This window comes from Myiozetetes cayanensis, unplaced genomic scaffold (assembly GCF_022539395.1).
Source record: "Myiozetetes cayanensis isolate MyiCay16 unplaced genomic scaffold, myiCay2020 scf5-8, whole genome shotgun sequence".
NCBI lineage: Eukaryota > Metazoa > Chordata > Aves > Passeriformes > Tyrannidae > Myiozetetes > Myiozetetes cayanensis.
Genome location: NW_026087742.1, coordinates 31087494 through 31115157, shown reverse-complemented (window position 1 = coordinate 31115157; position 27664 = coordinate 31087494). Strand labels below are relative to the sequence as shown.

The 27664-nt window shown below is 36.3% G+C and overlaps 1 protein-coding gene across 1 annotated transcript in view; it reads left to right on the top strand.

Annotated features, from left to right (window-relative positions):
• The window catches only part of TENM4 (teneurin transmembrane protein 4), a 1544468-nt gene that overhangs the window by 602011 nt on the left and 914793 nt on the right, over nt 1-27664 (top strand). The window contains exon 5 of the mRNA XM_050333746.1: nt 24127-24200. The gene's annotated coding sequence lies outside the window, so the exon portion shown is untranslated. The remainder of the gene's footprint in view (nt 1-24126; nt 24201-27664) is intronic.

Genomic DNA, 27664 nt, shown 5'->3' with positions numbered 1-27664 from the left:
TGTTGGTTCCTTTATCAGCTACTCTGTCTGCCACATCCTCACTGATTTCTGTCAGGAGACATTGTTCTTCCTCAGGGCATTTAACTTAGGGGTTGATTAGTCAGTCTGGTTTCTTCAACACCAAAAGTAACTTGATTCCCCTTCTCCATCCAGCACTGATGGTATTGCAAACAGAGTATTGTGAGAATTGTTTTACTCCCACAGCAAGATCTAAGTTAGTTTTTCCCTTTAAAGGTTCCCAATTGTTTCTATCTGGCATTCTACATATAGTATTAGATTAGTTGAAAACTAACTTTCTTTTTTTCTCATAGGATCAATAGGTAACAAGCCATTACCTACCAAATGCCCTAGGGCAACCTTAGATGTATTATAATGTTGTGGGTGAATTGAAGTAAAAACTGACCTAATACATATGATCACTATAGCAGTTAGGTCAAAGCTGTATTTCAGGTAGGGATATCTGCATTGTGGACCATAATCTTCATTCTTCCCTTGATATGCCAATTGTATTGATGATCAGATTTGCTTAAGCCTTAATTTAGGCCTTGTTACTTTTACAAGACTAAATGCTGACCAGTCCTATTACAATTATTATAGCAATGTTAAACCTTGCTAATTATTTGACATCTCTTCTATTGGCTTGTAAGAACAGGATTATCCCACTGATTAAACATCAGTGCATTTGTGTCACTTTAATTGCAGCATCACACCATTGGCCTGGGATTTAGCTCTGAATTTTAGACAACTAGGAGCAGGTGTTGAACAAGACACTAAATTCAGTTTTCTAGCTAATTGAGAGCTAGTTAATGCAGTCGGTGGAGCCTAGCTGAAATGCATTTGTAGTAGAGTGAGTTGAGCAATTCTCTAGGCTCCTTTCATTGTGTTGGTTGCCATTGAGTGTAATGAGAAATTAGCAATCTAGCTCCCCTGTAGACATATTGGAACATCCAAATTTAGTTGTCTACAGTCTGGAGTTGAGTCTACACTTAATGACCTGACTGGCTCATCTCTTGTTATGCTAAATACTTTATCCAAGCTGCTTGATAACTTCCTATGAAAGTATTTCCTAATGATATTGTAATCCAGAAAACACACACATAATGCCATATTTTATTAAAAAAATAAACAAAACCTCAACAAACAAACAAACAAAACACAAAAAAAGCCCAAAATTCCCAAACCAATGTCTGTCAAGGCTTCCCTATTTGTCTTCTGTTACTTTAATTAGCAAGGATTCCAACTGACCGCACTGCCCAGAGTACAATACCTAGCTTTTCACACTTTTATAAACATTAAAACACTTCTGCGTGATCAACAGCACCCAGGTATTATTCTGTTTGACACACATTACTCCACCTAAGTACAGGGATAACAGCATACATGTCATAGCAAAATTACAGGTAGACATTAATATCTTATATTTACAGGGAGAACACTTGCAATTTGAATTGAGTATAATAGGAAATATATGGCTGGAGGACTATGAACACCAAAGTTTCCTGAGGATCAGTTAAAATTCATCATTTTCATAATGACTCTGGCATGTATCATAAGTACAATAGTTTGAAGAATGAAATTCAACTGCATGAATCCCTTTTCCATCAGTGACTCCCCAGTGTCGTCATTGAGATTGCAACCGTATTGAATGGGAGAAACACAGTGATGGGTTTGGTCTAAGACATGGATTCAATGAGAAGAAGATTTAATGGATTTCCTCTGAACTTGTGTGTCAGTTGCTATGCCCAACCCCAACCTTTTGCTTCACTGACTCTACAAACCCGTTTCTTAAGGAAACTGTCTGGAGAAATGAAAACTAAGCTGCGGAGGTAAAAAATTCCAAGAAAACATTTGAGTGTCAAACAAACTGATTTAAAACTTAAACATAAGCTTTAGGAAGATAAATCCCATTTAGTACAAGCACAGCCCAAAATGTTTCTCTCTGCTCAGGTTCAGATGGAACAAAAAACCATATCTGTCAGCAGTGTGAGTTTAGTGGTAGAGAGGTGTGCTGTAAAATGACAGTTTGAAGCCCTTTCCCAGTCACATGTATAGCATGGAAATAGAGTATGTCTCTGATACAATGGATCTCCTTTTTCTTGTTAGGTTAACTCTTTTTCCTCTTGCCCATCTGTAGCATTATTATGTATCTTCTCACCTTCTACAGATCCTGAGTTGCTCTGAATTGTCTTTGTCCAGTCACAGGTTCTCACCTACCACAACATCCTCCCTGATTGCTGACCTCATGTGCTTTTGATTGATTTTGGTTTTGACACATACACCACTCTTCTTACCTTTTCTCTTATACCCCCTCCCCCAGTTTTCAAAATTCCCAGTTCTCATTTTTGTTAATATTGGGTTAGACTGCAGATAAATCACACACATTCTCTGTTACTGAATCAACTGTTCTTTCCAGTTCCTTGTCTGGCAGTGCTCCAACCAGATCATTTGGGGTTCTATAGCATTACCAAGTGCAACTTGAGAGGTACAGATGCTGATTTCCCTTTTAGTTTGTTCTGGAGTCACTGGGATTTGCTAATTGGAAGGAACCATTCTGGAAGGCTGCCTATGAACCCCTGGGAACAAGCCTGGACCTTCTCTTTACCCACTGCAAAACTTAGTTTTCTCCCAAGCTCTTTGTTCTGCTTCAGTTAATTCTATATAAGAAAAATCTGGAGATTCACACAAGCCAGTAAGAGCTGGTTGGTCCCAGGGCCCCCCATTATTTAGCAATATAAGTTGTGATCCCATAATTCTGCTTAGGTCGTCAGCATTTTGCTTTAGCTGTATCACTTACTGTTGTGATCCAGTCTCCTGAGCTCAGAAACACTGGGTTTAGGGTCAGATATGACTCATTATTCTAAACTGAATAATACATAATTTTATATTATATATTATATTATATATATTATTATTATATAATATATATATTATATTTTATAGTTTTATTTCTACATATTATGAAGACAAGATCCTACTTCTTAGTATTATAGGACACTACACCTGTGTCTTCTCATTAATTACAGAAAAATCACATAGGTCATTGTCTAAGCATGGAGAAAGTAACCTGACTATCTTAAATAAAATATAATGTGGGTCACATACAGAAAGAACATTTGTGTACTTTACTTAAAAGAGAAATATGGAGAAGATGAGACATTAGGACACATTCTTGGTCTTGAACTAATGTGTTGTTTATGCATCCACCTGACTTGGGCATCATCTAAAAGGTGAGAAATTATGATACTAAAATGACAAAACATTATTCAAGGAGGAGGTAGAAAGACCATTTTGACCAGTGACAGGACCCAAATAAATGGCCTGAAGTTTTTACAGGGGAGGTTTAGCTTGGATATTAGAAAAGATTCTTCACCCAGAGAGTGACTGGGTGCTGGAACAGGCTCCCCAGGGAAGTGGTCACAGCATCAAGCCTGACAGAGTTCAAGAAGCATTTGGATGACACTCTCAAGCCCATGGTGTGACTCTTGGGGATGGTGTTGTGCAGGGCCAGGAGTTGGACTTGATGATCCTTGTGGGTCACTTCCAACTCTGAATATTTTGTGATTCTGTGATTAAATTTGACCTAGAATTTTTTATCTACTATGAATTTTTGCATTTTTTTTGTAGACTAAGTTTGTTATAGATATTTTATTTAATTATTAATTATTTTAATAAGTTTAATAGTGATATATACTTTATATTCATCATATGTATATCACATTCATTTCATATTCCTAATTGGTCTAACTCCTTAGGCATCTGAGATGTCTTATGTATCTGCACATAGGCATATGAAAGAGGAAGAGAAAAATAGACTAAAGAAGCATAGACAGTTTTCTTTTAATAATTTTTAAATTTCTAAGTAACATATTGAAAATATCATTTTTAAAGTATATGAGCTGGGGAAGATGAAAAAAAAGTTGAATAAATTATAAATATTTTTTTCTCTTGAATGTAAGAGGAAAACTATGTCCTGATATTGTGCATGTATATGCCAATTTTGAAATCCTTTATCTAATTTTTACCTGACCCAAAGCAGTATAAAAATTCAGTAAAATATTGAATTACTAAGTATCAAGAAAAGATTCCAAGGTTTGATTACATAGGTAACAAAGTATGTCACATTTTCATTTAAATGTTTTCCATTAATTCTCCCTTTCCTTTATGATAAGCCAGGAATAATTCTATTGGAATCAGCAGAGTTAAAATTCATGTAAGGCCAAGAACAACAGTGGGAAAATAAAATGCACTTGAAGTTCAGCAATGTTTATGTCTGGACCTTCCACTTTTCCTATCATGATTGAGAAATCTGAGACCCAAAGTCCTGAGCCAGAGTTGAATTTCCACTATGTTTCAGATGGGAAAGGATATCTGTACTGGGAATATTGTCCAAAACCATGATTAGATTTTTTAAAAAAGCAGCACAGACAGAAAACAGATGTTAAGCTCTGTGAGAGAAAAGTGATTGGCAGAGAACTGAAAAATCAATGTTTTAGCATAAAGTGCCTTTAATTGGAAATGGCAATACCATAATGAGAGAGGGAAGTTATCTTAAAATACAAGGCATAGCTCGAGAAGCATTCAGGCTGTAGGTCCAAGCAGGGACTGTCTGTATTTTGAGTATATTCTACATATCCTGCACGTAGCTAATAACATGCTGAAATGTCAGGCTTGTATTTCGTCTACCTTCCAGTTACCTGCATTTGCCTCTGGATGGTGGAGGACAACATAGAATTACCTTAGAAATACCACACTTATCTTACAAGCTATTTGTCATACAAATTTCCCCTTAGGAGAAAGCTATGTTAGTGATTATATGTTCCCTTAAAGGAGGCATCATTTCCCCCCAGAATCCAGTAATTGTAGTTTAATGAAGTTAGAACAGTCATTCCCAGCTAAGATCTGTTACATACCAAATTTTATCTCTCTGTCTCTGCATAGAGAAATTTTACACCAGCTATTCTTTACAGGGCAGTTTTGCATCTTCCTCCTTACTATTCCCCCAGTGCTGAGGGATGCAGTGATTGATGCAGTGGGATGAGCCCAGAAACTGTAAATCAGGAGGAAAGCAGGGAGAGATGGTGTGGTGCAGTGAAGTGCAATACAAACCAGCCAAGCAAGGCTTTATTTCTGCTGCATCATCACTGAGAAAAATGACACTGTAAATGAAATGGAGAGACATAAAAAAAAAATGAATGGAATTTTGGTGTTGGGATTTTAGTTTGGTTTTTTTCCCTCCAAATTAACCAAGGTCTGACATTATTTGGAAGAAAGGCAAAACACTTAATTAAAGGAACATTAGTTCCTGTTTGGTATGGAAATGAAGTATCTGAATTAGTAAAACATGTTTAAAGCTAAGCACAGCCTTCAGTTGGTCTGGATTTTGCTCCTAAGCAATGAAGCACAGGCATTTAAAGCTATCCTTTACCTTAAGCTGACAAGCTATTACTGCATAGCAATAATCTTTAACGTGTTTTTCCTTTGTTCTCTTTTAATTAGGCAGGAAACTGTTGTGCTAAGCATAACATGTTTGAGTTGTACATGCACCATTTTTAATTGTATTGAAGTTTAAACCTACTTTATCTGTGTGTGCCAATAGCTTCATTGGTATCTCTATATTATTTTGAGATCTGAGAATAAAAGAAATACAACAATTGTCTTTCCTGCACCAAACTGGGTAAGAAAGAGCAGGTTATGTCTAATACATTACCCATACAATTTTCAGTAGGAAATAGCAAGGTTGATCTCATCCTTCTCACACGATACTTGTAAAATATTGGAAGTACTCATGATACAGATATTGTTTAAATAATAAGAATATTATTTCCTAAATTCTGTATCGAACTCTGTAAATTATAGCTTCCATATCCTTCTCTGCAGTGCTGGAAACTGTTTATTTTCTGTGAAACTATGAAATGGCTTTTTAAGCCCTCCTTGGTAGATGGCCACTTTGAAGAGATGGGCAGAGGGTCCTGTAAGCAGCATGATATGACTGAACTTAGCTGTGGGAGGGTTCCCCCATCTTGTTGATAGTGGGATTTGGATAAACACCTAATCCAGTGGCCTATGAATGAACCAATAGTTTTCATTATTGCCACAATGTCCTGAAACTTTGAAGAGTAATAGCCTGATGTAAGGGAAAAATAAAAACACACAAAGTAGTTATCTCAATTACACCATTCCTGATGGTGGCTAATTACCGGCACTCTTGGAGCTGAGAGTAAACAAAATTAAATTATTGTAAAGTCAGTGGAATTTTAGGTAGGAGAGGAAGAGAAACAGTGAGTCATTTTAAGCATGAACATATGAAGATCCTCATTAAAATGGAAACAGAGGATCATACTGCCAAAAATATAAACCAAAACCTGTTCCACACTTTAGTATTACTTAGCATTCAGCTGATCATGTGTTTTTATCAGTGTGGATTTTCTTGCAATGTTTTGATATTTAAAATTCCCTATTCTTTAATTTTTGGACTCAGTATTGCTACATGCCAAGTGTGCAAAATGGGTTCTGGGTGTCTTTTCCTCCAGATATACACACGTACACACACTGCTGTATCGCCCCATCTGTGTTGACCAGCTTCTTACCTGATGCTCTAATTTATGCTGTCACAAACTGGGCAGCTGTGTTTTCCTAAGCAGGGAAATCTTAATTCCAGTGGGGACCTGGAATTGTCCTGAGCAGACTTAAACAAATTACATGGTGGTGGAAAGAGCACATGGAAAGTAGATAAGTTGCAACTTCTGCCATCACCGTCTTTACCTGTAGCTTGTTTTCATGTTTCTATCAAATTTTCCCCTTCTGCTGTCTTTTTGGGGGAAAATTGACATCAGTTTCTGCTGCCCATTTAATACCTCTTCCCAGCCTGGTTCCACTGTTGCTGGTCCAGCAGTCTGTGGACACACACTGAACTGCATCAGGGAGCTGGTGTGGCTGCAGAGTAAATGGTGCCGATAGCAGCACCCAGAGCAGCACAGCCCTGGTTGGTCCAATTGCACCTTCTTGTTTATTTATTATGCATATTTTCCTCCCAAGTGCATGTTTATCAATCTCCTTCATTGACATTACAGAGATAAATCTCTCCATAGTTCTCTCAGATAGAACAGGATGGGGACAGTGTTTGTACATATTTCATTGTAATTTTGGATCTCTAAAATGGAGTATTTTGACTGAAATTTTGCATGCTCTACACTGTGTCCTTTTTGAAATACTTCTCATCTTTTGGGATATGTTGAGGCTACTAATTATGAATAAAGTTTAGGTTTATCAGGAAATTACTGTTGAATTATTATTGTAGTTTAATTACTATTATTGTAGCACAACCACTATAATCTCTGATATATGGTCCCTAAATATAATCGGCACATTGTTTGCCTTTCCCAGTGCAGTTTTCAATGGACTGAGGGTTTAGAGACTTTGTTTTTAGCAATAATAGTCAAATATTTTTCCTCGACAATTGACTAAAGCAAGTTCTATTTTACATACTTTTTCTGTCTCCCTGTCTGTCTTATTTTAAATTTTCCTGTATGACATGCTTTTTTTTAAGAGGAAACTTCATATTTGTTGCTTTTTCTCATTAGAGTAGTCAATGAAACATTCCACATCCCATTTTGGCATCATTTTTAATGTGTAATTCAGATTTGACCCCCAAACAATTGGGTCCAAGACCGAACACTAATTTGTGTAATTACTTATTAGTATAGCTATTCATCTTCAAAAAAGATCCTTTTAGTGATGTTCTCTCTTCCCTTTCATTTAGCCATTACTTCTAATTTCTGATGGTGTACCAGTGAGTACAGTCTGTATGTACCTCTAGTCACATGTCCACATACATGTATATATCATGTTTTGCTCCTACTGAGCATCCAGTCTGAGAGGACTGCACAGCAGAAGTCATTTTCTCCCTTCACAAGCATTTTGCATGCAGGTTATGAAATAACCACTTTGCAGGAAGATAAAGAGAAATGTGAAGTTGTTCGAGGCTCAGAGGGATCCACATATCAGGGAACTGGAGCAGAAAGCTTTGACTAGTTGTGTAAGTTCTTGATGGCACAACCAGAGAAGCTTGCATGCCTCCATGTGGTGGTGGAGACACTGAGAAGTGAGCAGGGAGCTGCTTCAGGCTGTTCAAGAAGAAATCCTGTTGCCTTTGATGTTTTGCTCTGAAATAAGCACAGGCAGGTTAGGGCTGAGGGCAAGGGTTGTGCACAGATGGAGAGGTACATTGGCAAGTGCAAAGGTTTCAGTCTGACTATGTTGGAGTGCTTAGGTTTTTCCACTTCAAAATATGTTGAGGTAATTTTTTTGCACTTCTCTAGTTTTACTTTGAGAATGAGAACAGGTTGAAATTAGAAAGGAGAATTATATCTGCTCTTTATTTAATGAAAAATTTCTACTCACCTGATATCTGATATTTACTGCCTTATGTTCCTACATCAGAATTCAAGATGGCTTTGAACCTTTTAGTCTATTAAAAAACAAAAATTCAAATTGCAGAGCTCTTGCTTTGCTTTTCCCTTTTACACTCACATTAAAAGGGAATCTGATTCTTCCTCTCTTTGCATCCCAACAGTGTGCCAACCTTTGTAGCAGCTGCATACTGATTACAGTATTTTCTGGTCTTGTCTGTAGGGGTTTTGTCCCTTCGTCAAGTTCTGATAATTAATTTAGACCAATCTTTTAGCTACTCTGCTAAGGAACATTTTCACCTGAGCATGTGAATTATTCCCATTCTATGCAGTGGATTGCAAAACAAATTTAAAAAATCATACTCCAAAAATTTTACTTTTATTAGTATAGTTTTATTATTTTATATTTCTCTTTTCCTGGCCACAATTATTTGTTTCTTTTTTCCTCTTACTTCACTTTAAGATTTTATTTTCTAGTTCATATGACTTGTAAGTACTTTTTAGCCTATTTATAGTCATGTCCCTAATTGTTTACTGAACATGATTGCCTCCTGTTATTGTGTTCAAGATTCCAATTTTGACTGGAGAGATTGTATTCTCTCTTGCTTGCCCTTTAACACCTCTCAGTGTTATGACAGAAGATTTTCCACTCAAACACATTGTTTTTTCACATTTCAAACTCCCTTTCCAGTGCACTTTGACATCAGTCTGGTAACTGAATATCTAAAATTTGAGTCTGTTGCCTTGTTTCCTCCTGAACTGTCTTCATCCTCATGCTTCCCATTCCCTAACTCCTCTTGTGCACAACCTCTGCCATGCACTTCACTTGGAATGCATCTCCAGTTCTTAGGAAAACAGTTACTGTTCCTAAGAAAATCTCCAGTTCTTTTCCTTGCCTCAACTTCTGTTTCCACAGAAAGTATGTCTTTTCTCTGAATTGACCATTAAAGTCAATTTATCATACAGTTACCACATTTCCTACACTGATATATTGCTTAAAATATTCTCTAAAAAGCAAAGACACTTTTGAATTGTCACAAATATTGTTTTCCTGTACAGAGTCCGGGAGTTGCTCTCAGTTTTGTGTTGTACATGTAACATTAGTTCAAGTGATTATAACATCTTTTCTTAATTTTATTTTCAGAGAACCAGTATTACATTAATTCACATTTCTTTTATAGCTGCCAGGAAGAAAACATTCTATTAATCTATTGATTTAGTAGGAAAGCAATATCTCCTCTTTGTTTATTAATTACTTTTGAAAAGGGAAATAAATTCTCATTATTCACTGCTCCATTACTGAAAAGTACTTTGGAAAGCATTACTCAAAATTTCCAGAGTGAAAAATGCTAATGAAAAGAAGTTCAAACAAATTTCTCAAGAATTCTCCAATTAGAAAATGGAAATGATACTGCAGACTCAGTAAAAAAGATTAAAAAAGGAATGGAGTTTAGTTGGTAGTTAAATATACTTGTAAACTTGATTTGGGAAGAGCATTTGTTGAGGTAGTAGACAGGCTTGAAGGAAGGGAACGTGTCAGAGCTACAGCAACAAGGGACAAAAGGGCTGACCAAAAAAGTGGAAATCAGCTTCAGACCTGCTACCTGTGTCTGTCACCACTGACAGAGTGACCTTCGCAGGTGGAAGTTAAAAAAGGAGGTGGAAAGATGAGTGTTAGACTTACTGCAGTTGTGTGTGTAGTTTGATGAAAAATTATTTCAGCTCTTTTTCATTACAGTCACTAAAATCTTCCCCTATGACCACTGGTGGTGTATCCTCATCTTCCTCTTGTTTTTCCTGCCTTTTTCTTGTTTGTCTCTTGGGAAGAGACATCCTTTCTCACTGAAGAGACAATCTCAACAATGAATCATGAAAGTAAACATGCAATGGGTGTAGCTAAATCATAGAATCACAGAATGCTTTGCACTGGAAGAGACCTTAAAAATCATATAGTTCCAACCCCTCTGCCATGAAGAAGGACACCTTTTATTAGACCAGGCTGCTCAGAGCCCAATTCAACCTAGCCTTGAACACGACCAGAGAAGGGGCATCTAGAACTTCTCTAATTAAGTGTCACTTCAGTAAATGTCTTTCTGGGTCTTGTGGAGAGGTGAGAGGAATGATGAAGTAGATTAAATTGCATGGCTAAATGTGTTCATTCATTGAGATCACAATTTACCAGCACTCATTATGATTTTCTGTTCACCAACTACTTCTGAAGCCACTTCAGCTGATCTTAGGCACTGGAAAGGCTTATTGAGGTAGAAGATGAATTCAGAATATGCATAGGCATATACAAAATCCTTTTGAATAGAACATGAACAACAACCAACAGATTTGCAATAGGACTAGACTTTATATCAGAAACTAAAAAAGAGGGAATGCACACTTCTGTGAAAGTCATTGGAAACCAGGATGCTAGCTTTAACCTGCAAAGACTCAGACAGGTCAAGAGTAGCTAATAAATCATCTCTTCTCATGTCATGACAAAGAGGAAGGAAGAATTCAGGCTAGAACTTCCACAGTGTAGAAAAGAACAGAGCAAATTCTCTATGATTTACTTCAGTTAGAGTGTTTGCTTTTCTAGTCTGCATTTGTTAACCAGGCAGATATGCCTTTTTATTTTTTTGTCTTTGATCTTTTAAGGCAGTGAAGGCTTTGTAGTCCTTTAATAATGTTATTTTTTTTTTTATTTATTTAGGGAATAGATGTTCATAGTGCAAGACAGATGCTGGTAAACTTAATCTAAGGTGTTTGTATGAATGTTTTCCACCAGCTGTGCAAAAGTCTCTCCTGTAGTGTTGGGTAAATCCAGAGCATGTCTCTATTGGAAATCATTTGCCCTCTTTCCATTGCTGGCTCTGTGTAAAGGTAGTGAAGAGCCCGGGAAGAGCCAGGCAGAGGATAGGACTTTATCTGAAGCCACAAAGTGACAAGTGTGACACAATAAACAGAGAAACAAGGAAGAGAGAGACCTCTCCCCCTACTCTATTCTGCATTGACACACCTACCTCTGTAGCAAAGCTTGCTCTTACTGACTTTTATATCACCTTGCCATCCCACCTGTCCCTCCTGATGTCTATCTGGTAATATGCTCCACGCCTTCAAAATCCTATGTTGTGAGCTGTCTGAGGCAGCATCTGCCCTTGTCTCACTTCTCACACACAGACTTGCACAGTGGGTCTCTAAAGCACAGCACTAGTTTCTAAGCACTAAGAGAATAATAATAAACAATATTAAAAGCTGTAGCAGCTGCAATAAAACATACATTTATAGGGGTTAGCTTGACGCATAGCTAACAAATCATTTAAGCTTTTAAATATATATATATATAAATAAATAGCAACAATAAATAAGATGAAACTGCAGCTGAGAGAGAATTCTCATGGCTATTAATTTTTTTCCCCCACTTATCTTTCTTCTACATAGGGGATAAGAATAGATTTGAGTTGCAAATTCCAGTCACTCGATCTCTCCTCAATGACAGTTTTGCTATAATTCTCCTCATTTCAAGCTCCTGCTTAAAAAGGTAACAGCAAATGGCATCCAGGCCATTTTTGCAGTCATCGGCAGCTGACTCAGTTGATTCATTTCTACAGATTTAAGTTGTTGTGTGCATAGTCAATCCCCCTGGAAAAAGGCTGCTTTCCCATATCAAATGACTTGTGCAAACACCAAACCCTGACTTTAAAATAAGCGTAAAAGCTAAGGTTTTAAGACTCCATATCATTACTCCAGCCCAAATCTCAGGATGGTGTTATGAGTCATTTGCAAAATCTTCTCTTCAGATTCTCTTCTAAGAGTTTTTTTGATGGTTGTTACATCAGAAACAGGTGAGCATTCAAAAGTAAGATCTAGAATAACTCCTTTTTATGAAATCACATTTATGTTGGTCATAAAATATTTTTGAGCTAAGGAATGATAGCAGCCAAAGGGCTGACTAAAAAATATAGTTGTGAGTCACTCATTTGATATGATAAACCATTGGCCAGTGTTACTCATGTCAGCTCACTCAGTATGGTCCATGCTATTTTCATTAGTATTAGTCAACAGGAGTTTCCTATGCAAGAATCAATAAATATTACTATGAAAAGCATATTTAAATTTTAAAGACTCTGTATGTTCAATCTAGTGTCATTATATCTCTGTTGAGTTTGTTCGAATTCCAAAAATGGCAACCAGACATTATGAAATCAGTGTAATCTCTATGAGAGCTGAGACTGTTTAGTCTAGAGACCAAAAGACTGAAGGAAAACAGGATAATCATTTCCAAATATGCAGAAGAGACCTTCAAAGAGAAAAGGAGTAAGAAACAAAGGCTTCAACTGCATCAGAGAGTTCTGGGTGAAACTGCTGGGAGAACTTTCTAACAAAAAAGCAAAACACTGAGCTAAGTTGCGTGAGAGTCTGCAGCATCTCCCCCAGAGAGCTTTACAAAAAAAAGCCCAAAACATAGACCAGGAAAGTTTCTTGGCATCCTCTGTGAAGGCTATAAAGGAATACTTTACTGATACCTGCCCTTTTTTTACACTATTTTCTATTAATCTGTACTCTTCCAGGTTTTCCCATGGAAAGATTTTCCACACTCTGTTTCAAAGTACCAATAAGACTGAGAAATTTGGGATGGAATTTCTTTTGAAGTATATTTTTGCTAAACTTTCTGTGGATAGATGCTTTATCATAAGATGTAATCTGGTCTACACCAAAAGTCAGGTTTTTACTTATAAACAACCTATTTACAGAAATTAAAGCAGTTGTGCATTTAGGTGTCCTGAAAATGACCCAGGAATAGTCTCAATTAGTAATGCTGGGTAAGTAGCTGTATTTATACCAAAGAGAAGAAAAGTGTAGCCGCAATTCTAATATGACTTTTGTTGTTTTAGCTGTTGTTTCTTCACAAGTTTGTTGTACTTTTGTGCACTTAGTCTACCTTTTTTTTTTTTTTTTTTAATATATAAAATTCACATGTAAGAGCTTAGAGACAAAGTGGTAGGAAGTGTTGCAGGTAGCTGGACTTTTTGGTATCTATGATTTTTCTTGCTAGAGTCATAGTCCTGCTGTTTACAACAATGACAAGCAACTTTCTCATTCTGCTGTTACAATGCCCACACTGACATCTGCTGACATTACATCGTTGGCAGATGTGCTGCATGAAGGGAAGGGAACCTGACCCTTGAGAATGAAAGCCACAGGAACACATTTTTGTTGAGATATTTTATATACTCATAGCTCTACACTCTCAGAAATCTCTTCTGCTATTCTCCTTTAAATTTCAGCTTCTCAAGTCTCTGCAAATGGGGGTAGTCTCACGTGATGGCTTTTTTAAAGTAAATTCACTGAAGTAGATTAATTTCCATTTTAAAAAAGGGTGTAGGAGGTTGCAATTAGAGAAGACATTCTTAGTTAAACTTTTTCCTCCTCACAATATCTTAAACATTTCTTCCTAATATTTGGTTTCTATTTTACCATTCCCTCCTCCCGTTTGACTAAAAAAATAAAAAACAGAAGTATTTCCTTGACCTGATAATTATGCAAGTTAAACTGGGAGACTTTATATTATGGTAAATACACCAAGAATAAGACAAAACCAAATTTAAATTATAAATCCATGTCTTTATTGCTCTGTGCCTCTGCTTAGACTTCTGCTTTTTCATCCCTGCTGTATCATGCTCCTGCTGCATTATCACAGTTGTGGTGTCTATGTAGATAGCAAACCTGAATGGACACTGATTCACGTTTTCCTGGGAGAGAATTTTAGCTTTTTTACTTTAAAATTTCTTTTCAAATTAACATTAAAATTAAACAGCTATAAGTGGAAAGAAAAATTAGCTAAGAATATTTAACTCCAGGAAGTTTTTGATAAAAGCTTTGAGGTGTCTTGTAGTGTTTTAAAGAAGATAAACCATCACTTAAAATTAAACTTGAAAAGCATATACTTTAAGTTGGAATCACCCTGAAACAGCAATCAGCTTAGCCTGTTTGGGAGTTTTAAAAGGGTCGTTTAGTGTCAGTTTCTTGATCTAAAGGCCAAATTATGTTGAAAGCAACACTATGAGAAGCAGGTACAATGTTTTTCAGGCTATGAAACTGCCAATATTGCTGAGACATTCTTACCTATATCCAACTCAGTATGTATTGGATAACTGATAGGAACAACTATTTTGTAACTGTTTCAAATATTCAGAATTTTAAATTATGAACGATCATCAAAAATTTAAGTACTTTTCTCTTAATAAGAGAACATTTGCTTTATTCTGCAGTAAGTCATGCTTGGACTATTTGAATTCTATTGTGTTTAACAAGATTCAGACAATTCATTTACTCTTGAGATGATAAAATGGATACAATGCCATTTTCGATTGTAATTCTCTTTCATAATTTTGCTCAGCAATTTTTTTTAGTGGAATGCTCATTGAAAATGGAACCATTAAATGTAACGTAAACATTTCTGAATGGAGATGTTAACATTTAAAAATTGCCTCATTTCTCTCTAATGTGTTTTGCTGTTTTTCTTGCCTAATTATCATTCTTTTCAATATTTATGTTAACATGACCTTTCTCTGACTGAATGGCTGTAACTGCTTCTCAAGTACTTATAGCATCATGATTTTTAAATTAAATTATGTTGTTGCGGAAGAGATTGCAATGCAGTCCACAGAATTGCAGGGAAAGGAACAAGTTTCTCTTAGTCCCAGAATATGAAAGTAGTAATAATGTTTATTGACTCACCCTTCTAATCAATGAAAGTGTACCAGAGGAAGTATGACTTTGTTTCTTGTCCATGATTAGAAACATCCCAGTAAATTTAACGCTGGTCAAAATTGTCAGATTGACTAGCTGTGAAAGATTGTTTAATATTGTAAAATGTTTATTACTTTTATTTATTATGCCTTCGTCCTGCTGACAGAATTAAAGTTACACCATGGATTCTCTTTGCACATGGGAAAAGATCACAGGAACACGGGCAGTAAGATTTGGCTCCACATCTTGAATTTTCAGGTCAATGTTATTCCACAGCCAAAACCTACTCTTTTGAAATCTGTGAGGTCTAAGGCTGCAGCATATGCAATAATAAGCAAATGCAGATTTTTCTTGTAAACACTTGGAGATGTTTACTTTGATTTTCTGCATATCTTTCAGAGTATGTGTTCTGTTTGTCTTGAATTTAAGACTAAAGACCAGACTATCAGCTCAGTTTCACCATGAAACCTTTTACTGTAGACCCAGCTTCCCTAATGCTTTCTTCCTCCACCCTGAAAAAAACCCTCCTCAATCCTTCCACTGTTCTCCATTTGGAGAAGACAATGAGTAAGAACATGATGATCTGAAGGACAGGAATGATACACATCAATGGAGTAAGAGGGAACAAAATAAACCACTGAAAATAAAATCAATTGAGGTGTAGATATTTAAGATTTAAATTTCACTTGTCAACATTGAAAGATGTGAACAAAATTAAAGACAAAATAAGACGGAAGGAAAGCAATGGATGTCAAAAAACATCCTAAAAAAGGGACACTAAAAAAAAACCAACAAACCAACCAAACAAAAAGAAATAGCTTGCAAGTTGTGGCAAAGGGAAAGTCAGTAAACTTCAACTGAAACAGTCTCTAATTAACAAAATGTTAATGTATGCATATCACTTTTTAATTCTAGTTGACATAAAATGCCAAATAGAAATAAAATAATTGGCAGCTAACATGGTCAACAAGTTCATACAACTTAGTCTACAAGCATTCCAAAGAACAAAGCCTAATACAAAAGGATGCTGAGTCTTCTTCAAGGTTTTCTGTTCTCAAAGGCTGAACAATTGAGTATGATCTGACACTGTACTTTCTGCAGAGCTTTCTTGGGCTGAATTCCTTGGTGGAATTTAGGAGGAGGGGTTTTTTTCCCCTGGAGACAAAATGTGTATAGTCTGTTTCTGATTAACTTTTTCTTCCTTTTTGAGAAGTCAGGGAATAAAGAGAGAACTGTTTGCAAAGTCCATGCATAAGTCAGAGGGGCCAATATCTTGAGGCAAGTTGCCACAGATGAATAGTGAGCCTTACTGAATTTTCAAGAATATTAGGACAAAACTCCCCATAACATTCATAGAATCATAGATTCAAAAATCATCAAGGTTGGAAAAGACTTCTATGATCATCAGCCTAGTTCACCAACCATCAACCTAGAACCACCACCATGTTCAACACTGAACCGTATCCAAAAGTTCCATATCTACACTTTTTTTGAATACTTCCAGGGATGGTGACCACTTGTTGAGCAGGCTGTTCCAAAGCTTGACACCTCTCTCCATGAAGATTTTTCTCCTATATCCAATCTAAACCTCCTCTGATGCAACTGGAGGCTATTTCTGCTCCTTTTTTTTTCTTTTTTTCCCCCACAAGATCAAGCAAACTTGTCTTGGTCATTAAGTCCCTGACTATCTTGGACCAATAGCACTAAAGCAACTTCTCCAACCGTCCATCCTTCCTTTTGGGACTTCAGGCTTGGCCAGGTAAACATTAAACGCACTTCATGTTCACAGAGGTTACTCTAAATACTGGTAACTCATGAGTTCCTGATGGTAGGTGAGCGACTGGAGTTAAACAAGGCAGGGTCACCACCAAGGGCATTGGAAGAACAGCATGAAAAGAGTGGAAAGGAAAACCTAGAGATATAGAGAGAATTCAATAATGTTTTGGTTTTTTTTTTTTTTTTTTAATGGGGAAAGATGTCAAACTGTCATGTTAGTCTCTGCTGAGGTTCTGAGCACGAACAGTTGCCAGGGTAACTGTTGTGCCAAGCCTTGGCACTTATGTATTTTTTCCATTGATAATTACTAATGTGAACAAGTGCTGGCTTGCACTTTACACCTGCCTGGGTTGTAAGTCTACTTTAATTGGATGTGCCAAGATTGAGGAAAAAGTAATCTGCCCTTTCAAGACAAGTGACAGGTAGATGAAGTGTTGCTTAGGCCTTTACTGTAAAAATTTTGCTGACAAAATTACTATGAGTTGTCTTCCCTCAGTGCACATATACTGCCTTTGTTTATGGAATGGAGAATTTATGCTTCAATGTTCATTATAGGTAATTATGCCATAAAGTTTTTGGGGAATGTCTTATGCTGCCTGATGAAATTCGACTTTTACCCCCCACCCCAGAGTTCAGAGTGTTTCATTTTATATGCATATATGTAAACAGTCTTTCAAAGTGATGGAAAACAATGAGCAAAAAACCCCAAAATATTACCAATCCCTATATATATATGTGTGTGTATACATATATATATGTGTAGATATATATATGAATTTGTTAAAAAAAAAACAAATTCAAAAGCTTGGAGAATGAATAGTGAAAAGTGTTAAAAAAATTCTTCTGCTGGTAGTTTGTTCCATAATCTCAGAAGTGATGTGGAACTCTGGAGTAGTCAGTTTTTGGATGTTCTACTCAAGATATTTTGAAGACTGATAGAAAAGAGCAACATCTCAAAACTCTTTAAAAATTATGTTCTAAAAAAAAAAAATCCTGGATGAAAGCCAAGGAATCCAGGGGTTCTTAATCACCCAGTTTTTTGTCCAGGACCATCACATTCTCAATTATACTCCATCCATATTTTGGGCTGCCCTATAAAGTTCTATCTATAGGGTCTAATTTGCTACAAAGCTTACAAGACTGTCCCAAAAGACATTGAAAAGCTATTATAGGGTCTTTTTTTGTTGTTGTTCTGGTTTTTGGTTTTTTGGTTTTTTTTTGGGGGGGGGTTGGGTTTTTTTGGTCATAAGGAGATTACAGAGTTTCTATGCTTTTTATTTGCTTTTCAGAGCTATGTTAAGCCTGGCCTGCTCCACTGCTAAGTGTATTCACTGTGTGTAACTCTGTCTTTCTTTGATGTTGATTTCCCAATGCACTTAAATGAAGTTTCCTGAAACAAATATGCCAGAGTGAATTAATATATGAATAATACATAGTTCTTATTTTAACACCTTTCGTCAGAAGACCTCAAAGAACAGCACATAGGATAGCAGGGAGATTGCCTTATACCATTCTACGATGGCAGAAGCAGAGATACAGCGATATTGTGCTCCTTGCCTGACACTGAGGATAGAAACAGGAAAAAAAATCCTAATTGATCAAAAAATTATCCTAAAAGTTAGACAGAATCAGATATACCAGTAATTCTAACTGCATAACCTGCCTTCATTTTGAGTAATGCCAAAGGTTTCATATGCATCCATTTGCTCCTATGGAACTCCTGGAGGATTAAAAGGTTGCAATGTCAGGCAGAACAGTGTTAGTCTGTACAACCTACCAAGCTGCTTGGCAAAATAGAGTATTAAGAGTGAAGTTAGTGAAATCCCAAACCTACTCCATAAAGCACTATGAACACTAGATAGGGATTTCATGTCCAGAAACACAGTGGACTCATAGGAATGCTATTTTTGTTAAGATGTTCATGCTAAGAGTACGAAAGAGAGAAGCTGCTGAAACTGCCCAGGAGAGGCGAGGATTTAAAACACCTTATTTAGGATTCTTTTAATCCATGTTTTCAGTGATATTCATTTACTTATATAATTCCCCCATGAGATAGACTCAGGGGGCTAAATTCTCTCTCATATTCCTGCCTGGTCACACTGTCATAGAGAGATGAGAGAATTTGGAAGTACACAGAAGTAAATGAGAGTGCCATGTGGTTCCCATAGTTGATAAGCCCCAACTGTAATGAAGCATTAGCTGGATGAGCATTTATTAGTAGCTGCTGCACATAGAAGTGTGTAATTTCATGCTATGGGTTAGTAATGCTGATCAAAGTTTAGGAGTCTATCAGAGTTTACCCTATCACACTTTCCAATATCATCAGAAGGAAATTTGTTTCACTTTTCAGTGAAAAATTGACCTAGATTTTCAGCTTCACCACAGAGACACTTATAGAAGCATCTGTAATGGAGTTTATCCACAATGATTGTGACTAAAGTGGAGCAGAAAAAGTGTAATGCACTGGAGAACTGCAATGCAATAGCAAATGTTGATCTGACTATGAAGAAAAATAAACTGCAGAGGAAAGTTTAATAAACAGATAATTTTAATTTACACAACAATCAGATAAAAAGTTATGATCTTTTGAAATATACATTATGAGCAAAATCACATTGAATATTCTAGAGTGGTCAATTTTAATTTTCAGTCTATAAATCTGAAACCAACATAGCAGAGATAACAGAAAAATAGGTGGGCTCTGACTTCGACATACAGCCTAGTGAGAAAGTTGCTCCCTGGAGATGCATTATCCATTCAGCTTTCCAAAGGAAAAAAATCTGGGAAAGCAGATGAGGAAAATGTCTTGTTAGAAGCCCTGTGGCTGCCTGCAGGTGATATTTGCCATTTATCAAATATTATGATGCAAAAAAATAGCATTTTGGCCTGTATCAAGGACAGTGTGACCAGGATGACCAGGGAAGTGATTGTCTTATTATACTTGGTACTGGCAATGCAGTACCACTAGGACTACTTCAGTTTTAGGCCCCTCATTCCAAAAAGGACCTTGAGGCACTGGAGTGTGTCCAAAGAGCAACAAAGCTGGTGAAGGGTCTAGAAAACATCTGAAAGAGCTAGCATTGTATAGTCTGGAGAAAAGGAGGCTCAGAGGGGACCTCGTTGCTCTCTACAACTACTTGAAAGGAGATTGTAGTGATATGGGGTTCATCTCTTCTACCATGTTTTAAGGGAAAGGAGAAAAGGAAATGGCCTTAAGTTGCACCAGGAGAAGTTTGGATAAGATATTAAAAAAAAAAAGAGGCAGTAGGCATTGGAATAAGTTGCCCGAGGCATCTGGAAGTGGCACTTGAAGATGTGGTTTAGGGATGCTTATGGTGGTGCTAATTTGATGGTTGGATTGGAGGATCTTGAAGGTCCCTTTGAACCTTGATGATTCAGTCTTCAAGGCCAGGTTGGAAGGGGCTTTGAACAATCTGGTTACTTATCAGTCACTCTTTGATTTATTATTTGTAAAACTAAGAATAAGCTAGAGTAATTTATACATATTCCTTTCATACAATTGAAGTTAAAGACATATCAGCAATGTCATTTCTTTATGCTCTACAGGAAGTTTACCTGGGGAAAAGGCAAAGAATAATAAACATCCAGTTTGCTTAGTCCATTCTCACCATGATTTTCCTGGTAATTGCTCCTAACCGTTAGAAGACAAAAAGCCTCACCAGGGAAAGGGCTATCCTAAGAGTGGGATTAGAAGTAGAAGCAAGGAGGCTAGAAGGGATCAGAAGAAGGGTATAGGTGTTTGACACTTTTCTGGGTAGTTAAATTCAGCATTGTATATAGCTTTCTTTCCCACGTGAAGATAGGGTTGTTCTGGTATGCTTTTTTTATATAGATAATTAATTCCTCATCTCCTTCAATTCTGATATATTGTGTGAATACAGTGCCTTGTAAGGACTGTCTTGTTCAAGGAAGGACTTCACAGCTGCAGGTGAAACAAGAAGTTTAAGCAGGAATTTTCAAAATTATTATATTTATTTCTTTGTTTGTTTGTTTGTTTTTCCAGCTGCTCTGATAGAATTTTTTTCTCATTTGACTTTTGAACTTTTCCTTCTCCAAACCCAGGTCAAGAATTTGCTTTGTCTCTGAGTTGAAGAACAGCATTTTCCCCCAAGTGCTCATCAACTGCAAGTTCCCATTTAATTATTGTTAGACTTTAGAACTTTTTACTTATTAACATTAAACTGGTGAAGAACCATGTAGTCTCTGCAGTGTGAAAAGCAACTAAGGTCAACTTTTAAGAGCAAATAAAAGGAGAAAAGCACGTTCAGTGTAGCAGAAATTAGAGAGAAGAAAATAGAATGAAAGAAAGTAAAGAAGGAAACTCCCCTAGATTTCAGAAGGCATTTTCATCGAATTCTTTCACTCATGTTAGTGCAAGGTAGAGTAGTTTCACTGAAATCCATGATGAAAAAAAAAAAAATGTTCCCTTTAGGTATAGACTTCATCTACACTGGCTTAATATGCACACATTCTTAGGCAAGCCCTGCTAAGTGCCAACATGTCTCCTTGTAGCCATACAAATAAAAATTCAAAAAGTCAAACTATTTTTGCTAAAGCACTTTGTCTTTGATTTAAAGTTTTACATTAACCTCAAAGGTGGGGAGATCTGAAAATCATGCAAACGGTAATTCATAGAACTCAACTGATAAGATGTAACTCATTAAATCATTATAACTCTGTCACAATCATAAGTGCGTGTTCTATCCTTGTTCTTGTCTAGGATTTGTTAAAGGGTAAGATAAAGAATACATTTTCCTGATTTCCACACTATTAATTTGAGGCAGAAGCAATCACTTGACATGGTCATAATTTATATAAGTAAAATTTTGATCATATAAATATGCAAATTATAAGAAGGAGAAAAATAAAAATACATCTGTAGAATAAAACTGTATTTCTAGACACATTTTCTTTCTGGTTCATCTTTTTTATGTTCATCAACTTTGTTATCAAATGCAAAAGCAGCACACAGACTTGCCTAAGTGTGAAGGGCATTCCATGAAATTTCAGTGACAAATTGTCATTGTAAACTTCAGCCACTGTTTCTTTCTAGTCAGTTTACCTTTGCCTTTTGGTTTTGTCTTTTTTCACTGTCACTACTGGATGTCAATAGCCTGCTGCTTAAAGCATAACAGCTGGGAAACAGGGGTATGAAAAGCAAAGCCAACTACTTGCAGAAGTCTGCCTTACCTGTGAATTTATTTTGTGTGACTAGAGTTACTATGACAGTAGTAACAGAGCCTAATCTACTGAGAGGTCTTGGTCACTTTAAGATAAACACTGAAAATAGTAGAGTCACCATCCCTGGAAGTCTTCAAAAAACATGTGGACAGGGCACTTGAGAACATGGTTTAGTGGCGAATATGGTGGCAATGCTTGATTGGTAGTTGGACTTGATGAATTTAAAGGTCTTTTCCAATCTTAATGTTTCTCTGATTCTAAAGCTCTGGTACTGGGATGTTTAGATTTGAGGCTGATGTCCCCATCAGGTTGAGGTTCAGAGTCGGCAACATCAAAATCTCCCATTTCAACCTCAAATGACAGCAGCATCTAGTGTTCAGATGACCTAGTATTATTTCTAGAACTAAGTGTTCATATGATTTTGACTCCATAAATGGCCAAAACTAAAGGACCTGTTCCTGCTCTGACAGTTTCAGGGAAAAGAGGAAGTATTCTCCTGCTCTACAAAAGAAAAAAATGATCAGTGGTTTCAATGTAGTTAGCCAGAATATGGGAAGAAGAGTTGAAAACAGGCAAGTTTGTAGGCAGGTGAGATTATAGTCCTCTTTACATCTGCGCTCCCAGAGCCATCAATTGCCCAGTCATTTATTTTTGTCTGTTCAGCAGAAAAAGAACCACTCATATATATTATCAAAAAGATCTGAGAAAGTGTTGGTTCTTCTGATAGAAGATCTGGAAGAGTGTTCAGAAAAGGGTAATGATAGCTGGAGAAGGGTCTAAAGCACAAGTCTGATGAGTCTCAGCTGAGGGAGCTGGGCTTGTTTAGCCTGGAAAAAAGAAGGCTCACAGGGAATCTTCTTGTTCTCTACAACTAACTGAAAGGAGGTTGTAGCCACGTGGGAGTCAGTCTCTTCTCCCAAATAAAAAGTGGTATGACAAGAGGAAATGGCCTTAAGTCATACTAGGGGAGATGTAGATTAGATGTTGGGAAAAATTTATATCCTGAAAAGTTTGTCAAGCATTGGAAGAGGCTGCCTAGGGAAGTGACGGAGTCTCCATCCCTGGAGGTGTTTAAAAGATGTCTTAATGTGGCACTTGGGGACATGGTTTAGTGGTGGGATTGGGAGGGCTAGGTTAACACTTGATGATCTTAAAGATCTTTTGCAACCTAAAAGATTCTTTGATTCTATGAATCTGTTCTGCTCCTGTACCAAGAACATCTTTTATGGTGATTTAACAGTTTGTGAAGATGCAATGATATCAGAAAAGTTCTGACTTGAAGTTGAATATCTTGGTTTTACATTCCCATTCTTTACTACCATCTTAAATGTGTATATGTATATCACTGTACATATATATGTAAAGGTATGTGTGTGTGGGCATGTTGAATGTAAAGTATTACACCCTTAAGTGGATGGAGTGTCTTTGCTGGCCTGGTAGAATATGGGATGGATAAAAAGTTGAACAGTCAAATTAAAAGATGGAAGTTTTAATAACATTATGTATACCTGGACCAGTTTTTTTCCTTTGAATATATATAACAGTAATCCTATGTTTTGTTCAAGGAATGGGGGCTCACTGACCTTACCACAGGCAAACATATCAATTTGTTTTATAGTGTAATATGTTTTGATTGAAATAAAAATGTGTACTAAATTCTGTCATGTTTATAACAGTTCAGAAAATCTGCTGTATAAATCCACGATATAAAAAGGTGGTGACTTTCTAAAAGCTGTTTGAATCAGTGATACAAGAAGGGGCTTTGGTTCTGTTGTGTTGTCTTCTCAGTTTAACACTCATTAAATGTTCCACAACACTATGACCTCCTCATAGCAAATATAATTAAACTTCCTGTCCTCTGGCACTAAACAGGACTTCAGTGTTACTTTCTAATTCCATAGCAGTACAAGAGAAACAAACTTTCTGAAATTGCAAGTCTTTCTCCAATTTCTTCTTTTTCCTTTTTTTTTTTTTTTTTTTTTTTTTTTTTTTTTTGTAGAATGGACATGTTTCTTTGCTTGGAAAGTGGGATGTTCTCTGCTTTTGGGACATTGGTGAAAATCTGTAATTAAGGTAAGAGAGATAAATTCAAATTTTCTACAATTTCACAGTCTTACAGTCTCTTATACTTTGAGAGGTAATGCCTGAAATTCTCTTTCTGTGTTTCTTTATTTATATTTCATTTAGAAACTCAAGTTAGTTTGTTGCATTTTTAATGTAATAAAGACTTTGTTTCTTACAGCAGCTTATTTAGCTAAACCAATGTCTGTGGACTTTTTTTGTTTGTTGTTAGAGATGCCATCACAGATTTAAATTTTAGCAGCATTTCTACAGAAGATGTTGCCTTTCAGAAGAGATTGCCTTTCTACAGAAAACAGTTCTTTTTATAAGGAAATTCACCCTACAGGAATTTTAAGGCCTGAGGATCTAAATCTACATTTTGAACACTCTGTAGTTTGCATAAAATTTGAAAAACAGTTATATAAACTAAGACCCTTAACTCCCACTCAAAGAAAAAAAGACTTATGGGATTTGCAAGCTTTTTATCCCTCCACCCCTAAACAAATAATTTAAGGATTGATCTCTGGGTCATGTCGTTTTCCACTGAGTTGCATTTTCATATGTATCTTGGATTTGAATAGGTAATGTTGATGTAATGAGTTAAAATTGCACACTTTCTGGAGACATGGATTAACAAACATAAAGTTGTAGCATTTTAAAGAAGTAGAGTACACAACACTAACAAAACCCAGTGGGAGCAGATCTGGCTATCTCTTGTAAGGGCTTTTTTGAATCCTTTCTATAAGCAGCATTGTGAATCAAATTACATGATTAAATCAGATAAGCACTGGGATGGATGGGAGGCCAGTTCTCAGAAACAGATGGATTTACCAACTTCTTATGTTCTGTGTGGTGGGATTACCACCAGCAGGTGCAGCTTGGAGTTAGATTGGCAACCTGCTCAGTCTTCTGTATAGTATAATCACCACATCTGTGGCTCACAGTGCAATGGTAGGAGAAAAGCGATCTGAAAGTATTGTTTTTCTTTATATCAGTCACTTATTTACTAACCAGAAAAGCAGATGATTTTTAACAATTATTATACAATTGAAACACAGTTCAGGTGTCCTAAAGAAATTTTTAAGGATTGCACAAGAATACGTATGCATGCAATTAAAAAAAAAAAAATTTGGTGGTATTTACTGAACAAAATACCTGTATGGAGATATGTAAGATGTGACCAATTCTTGACGGATTATTTTTGTTACATATTTCTGTCTGCTCTTAAGCAAGTCTTATCAATTTAATCTTTTTACAGTTGAACTAATGAGTGATGTGTTTAGCTGGCTGCTGTTGTCTGGGATCACCTTCTTCACATGGTGTTGACATGGTTAACATTGCTGTAGTAATGAATGTCCAGTCACTACTTCATTAAGGGTTTGGTTGCAGGATAAAGAAATGAAGTTTTTGTGAAGGTTTGGTCAAGAAGTCTGTAATAATTTTTCAATTATAATCTGTAATGAAAATATCTAAGGTTACATATGTGTGTAAATATGTTTAAATATGAGCAATACTACACACCCTTCATGCAGTGTATAGGTTGTAAGCTGTATTAGTAGGATGATAGAACCCACTCTCTACAGAAAGTTGCAGATGATCAGTTTCTTTTTTATTTAGTTGCAAATTAAGTCCTTAATAGTGTAATAGCCAGAAATGCCATAGTCATGCCCTTTCTATGAGAACAGCCAAAATCATTCAGCAAAGGCCATTTTTTATTCTAAAACTACTCCAAAAAATTCCAGCTGTATTTTCTAAGTTAAACTAGAACTGCAGTTTCTTTATCCACTGTTATCAAGAACACACTTTTGTTGATATATTGTGTTCTTGTATTTATGAGTTTTTAGCAGCATTGTGTTATCTGGTAATTTACATGTCATGTGTGAAACTGGAAATGTGGCTTTGAGTGTAAATATATCAAAGCATCATTCTGACTGATTTTTATGTTCTTTATACAATCTTTAAACCAGTTTAGTATCACTTATAGGACTTCCAGTACTAAAATTAAACACTGATTATGTCCACTTCTAAAACATACCACTCTATTTCTTTCAAGTAACAGAAGTAAATTCTGAGTTTTCCTAATGTCAGAAGTTTGAATGGCAAACTGCTATTATGAAAAAAAGAGAAGGCTCATGGAGTTTGCAAACTCATATTTAGCAGGACCTAGAGTGAAAAAATACTAGAGTGAAAACTACAAGAATAGAACAATATGTGATTTTAATTGTAGGATAAGAATTGGAGCAATTACATTTTTGCAAAAACAGCCCCCTCCCTTTTAGCTGTGTAAGCTAGTGAAACATCAGAGATTTATAAGATGCTGCTTTCAAAGAGTGTTTAGAAAGTAATCTCTGTAAAATGGATGTAACCTCCAGGGTTTGAGCATAGTCCCTGCCTGCCCACCTGAAATAGCCCACTGCAGAATCATACAAACTTCAGCTGATTATTTTCCTAAACCCACAGCTTAAGTTAGACCTTTCTAAAGAAATAAATTGCTCCTGAATATGGAACAGAATCAGAACTATGGAACTAAAATAAGACATGATTCCCAAAATAAAAGCCATTTCAGACCTTAAACAAAACCTTATTTTATTGTGGCAGAGACTATTGAGAGGATTTCTGGTGATTAGAAGGCATTCAGCCACAAATGGAAGGAATACATTCAAGCCTCAGTACTTTTTATAGCCAGGCCTCTAAAGACCCCGAAGCCCAACAGTAGTGGCAAATGATGACACTTTGTGTTTTGTTAGAGGCAAGGCAAGATGACACAGCCTTTGTCATAGGGATCCCATTCAAATGTCAGCAAATATAGTATACAGGGAAACACACGACCTGGTTTTTTTTTTTTGAAGTTGAATCATCAAATGAAACCTACTTGCAGTATTATACATTTAGGTTGAGACTGCTTGATGGAAGATGTAAATAACTTTATTGGTGAAAATGAAGTAATAAACTCCAGGCCCGCGAAAGGAACACAAATTTGTTTATCCTCTTCCCTTTTGAGATAACCACAACAAAAACTAAGAAAAAATAAAAGAACAACACCAAAACTGTGCTTTGTTATCAAACAGAAGCAATTAGTTTTACATGTTGGAGAATGTTTTAACTGTTTGAGAATCTCCAGATATTTTACTGAAGATATAGATAGTATATGTCATTCAAGTACTATCAGAGGAACAGAATTGTCCTCTTCTGGGAATGTATTGTTGAAATACATCTGTCACTGGACACCATCTGGTCCATCACAAAACAAACCACGTTGCACTTCGGAGACACCTATTCATAGTTATTCCTAAGACTATAGCTGGTGACAGAATGGGACAATATGCAGGAGGAAAGGAACCCATTGGATGCACAGATTACTCAAGAATATCTTTCTCCAAATGTACTGTCCTGTAGCTTTGTGAGTTAAATTACCCTAAAACACAGTGTGTTTGATATTTGGAGCCCAGTGACAACAAAAGCTGTGTCTTCACAGT